Genomic DNA, 3,164 nt, shown 5'->3' with positions numbered 1-3,164 from the left:
CCAGCTGTAGCTCCTGTAAAGGAGGGCTAGTGGGCATGCACAGATGAGAGGGATTAACTGCAGGGAGTGCTATCTAAAGGAGAGCGCTATGCGGGTGCAGGGACATTATGGCCGAAGTATTGCTGTCAGAGAACACACTACGCCTAGAGCAAAGTCTCCAATTAATGCAATTTTGACTTGACCAGGCTTGACCTTTGCTAAAAGTCTGAGCTGAAAGAAGCTGGATTCGACCACAGAATTGATCTGTTTGTCTAGTTTAAAATCACGATCAATCCGTACACCCAGATTTGTGACATTGGGTTTCACATATGGGACAAGAGAATCCAGCACAGGCGGGGCATTGGGTCCAAATATTATCACCTCTGTCTTTTTTTCATTGAATTTTAAAAAGTTCAAGGCCATCCAGGCTCTGATGTCCTGCAGACAGTCAGACAGGCGTTGCTGAGGGTTTGGGTCATTTATTTTCAGGGGCATGTAGATTTGCGAGTCATCTGCATAAAAATGAAATGAGACACCACATTTCTTAATGATAGCGCCCAGGGGGAGCAGGTACAGGGAAGATCAAATCGGCCCAAGAATGGAGCCTTGGGGTACCCCGTATGGGAGAGGAGCAGAGGAGGAATTAAATTCATTAAGATTTACATTAAAACTTCTTTCAGACAGATACGACAAAAGGTAAAGAGGTCTGAGCCAGATAGATGGTGAAGGTTTAGTCCAGTCGAGCAAACAAGGTCCTGAGTGTGGCCACGGTTATGGCTGTAATTGATAAGCCTTGAAACATGCACTTGTCAAGGTTCAGAGGCACATTTTGCAAATATGGCAGTAGCCATCGATCATCTTAAGATTTGTTGATCCCAAGTTGGGAAATGTTTTCGTTACAGCAGCATGTACAACATGCAATTTATTGTTACTTTGTAATTCTACTCCACTACAATTCAGAGGTTAACCTGGTATTTTTACTTCACTACGTAGTTACTTTGCAGATTCTGATTAATGATGTGAAATATAAAAAACCCTTAAATCAGACATTAGTTACACCTGAGTAAATTTCAGGGAAAGGTGATTGTCAACTGCCAACAATCAGGAGAGATATTTGATATTTGGTGCTTGAGAAGACTAAACATTTATCTGCAGATCTCTATAAAGTATATTCATTACTCGTTATTCTCTACTAATAGTTAATTAAAGACTGTACATAATGGCTATTTTGCACATCCCTTTCAAGATTTTCTAAGTCTTATTGAATTTTTATGGGCGGGTTCAGTATTGCACGTCGCGGGGCGGAAGCGGGTCTTGATAATCCGACCTGTGCAGGACTCTGGTGTACCTCCACCATTAAACTGTCATATTCTGCACATTTCTTATACTATCTACCTACATCTTATAAGAGTATAATTAATATGTATAGTATAAGTTAAAATAAGTGCTTCAGTTAACATTGCAGGGAAGTTGATTGTCAAATCCCAAAACAAACTATGCAATATACTCCACGTTAAGTACTTTTTCAGGCTTAATATTTATCTGTAGATACCCCCAAAACTTTTTTCTTATTTGAAAGAAGACCTTAACCTAAAATATTTTTTAATGTTTTAATAAAGGTTAATTAGTTTGCCTGTTTTGCACATGCTCCTATTAATATCTTGGACGTCCTGCACTAAACTTTTTTATTGTAGAGATCACTTACAGTATCCTCTTGATATTTTCTATTCAATATTTCTATCATTGACCTCTTTCCCCCTATTTTGTATGTACTCTTAATATTTAAAAAATGTCATAAAATATAACATATTCAACAAAACATGCAGCAAAGATTACCTGCATTGCAATGACTCTAAACGTGTAATAACGTGCCTTAACCACTAGATGGTGCGGGTTAAAAAACTGTCAAGTTTAGTGTTAACACAATAAATTATACTGCTGTTTCCGGTTTAGTTTATGACGGATGTATTTTGTTATCCACACATATATTGTTTTGATATTTGTTACACCAAACCGACAGAAAAAGATGGTCTTAAACAGCTCTTTAGTCTGGCCCATGGTGGAGAGGTTGGAATCTGATTGATTGAATCTGTGGACAGGTGTTTTATACAGGTAACAAGTTGATATTAGGAGTACTTTCTTAAAGGAAGAGGAATTATGTAACCGGTCTGTGGGAGCCAGAATTCCTGTTGATTGCAAGGGCATCAAATACTTATTTCCCACAGTTAAATGCAAATACATTTTTATATTTTATATAATGTCATTTTCTGGATTTTCTTTTTGATATTCTTACTCTCACTGTTCAAATAAACCTACCATTAGACCGTTCATTTCTTTGTAAGTGGACAAACTTACAAAATCTGCAACGGACCAAATACTTGTTTCCTCCACTGTATTTCCCTGCATGGGATCAATGAATCGAATGGTATTTCACCAATTAAATTCAAGATTCAAAGGTTTTATTGTCTTATGCACATAAGCTAGAAATGGCAATGGAAATCTTATGACCCGAGCTCCTCCAACAATGCAACAACATAGTTATATAATAAAATACAAAAATACAAGTAAAATATAGAAGTCTATATGCACGTAAATAGAATATAGAATAGATGCTCTCTATGGAGCACCTGTAGAAGGTCAGGATCCTCTCTATGGTGCACCTGTAGAAGGTCAGGATCCTCTCTATGGAGCACCTGTAGAAGGTCAGGATGCTCTCTATGGAGCACCTGTAGAAGGTCAGGATGCTCTCTATGGAGCACCTGTAGAAGGTCAGGATGCTCTCTATGGAGCACCTGTAGAAGGTCAGGATGCTCTCTATGGAGCACCTGTAGAAGGTCAGGATGCTCTCTATGGAGCACCTGTAGAAGGTCAGGATCCTCTCTATGGAGCACCTGTAGAAGGTCAGGATCCTCTCTATGGAGCACCTGTAGAAGGTCAGGATCCTCTCTATGGTGCACCTGTAGAAGGTCAGGATCCTCTCTATGGAGCACCTGTAGAAGGTCAGGATCCTCTCTATGGAGCACCTGTAGAAGGTCAGGATGCTCTCTATGGAGCACCTGTAGAAGGTCAGGATCCTCTCTATGGAGCACCTGTAGAAGGTCAGGATGCTCTCTATGGAGCACCTGTAGAAGGTCAGGATCCTCTCTATGGAGCACCTGTAGAAGGTCAGGATCCTCTCTATGGAG

Source organism: Notothenia coriiceps, unplaced genomic scaffold (genome assembly GCF_000735185.1).
Source record: "Notothenia coriiceps isolate Sejong01 unplaced genomic scaffold, NC01 NC01_scaffold00016820, whole genome shotgun sequence".
In the NCBI taxonomy this organism is placed as follows: Eukaryota; Metazoa; Chordata; class Actinopteri; order Perciformes; family Nototheniidae; genus Notothenia; species Notothenia coriiceps.
The sequence above is the reverse complement of the archived record's forward strand: the minus strand, read 5'-3'. Positions refer to the sequence as shown.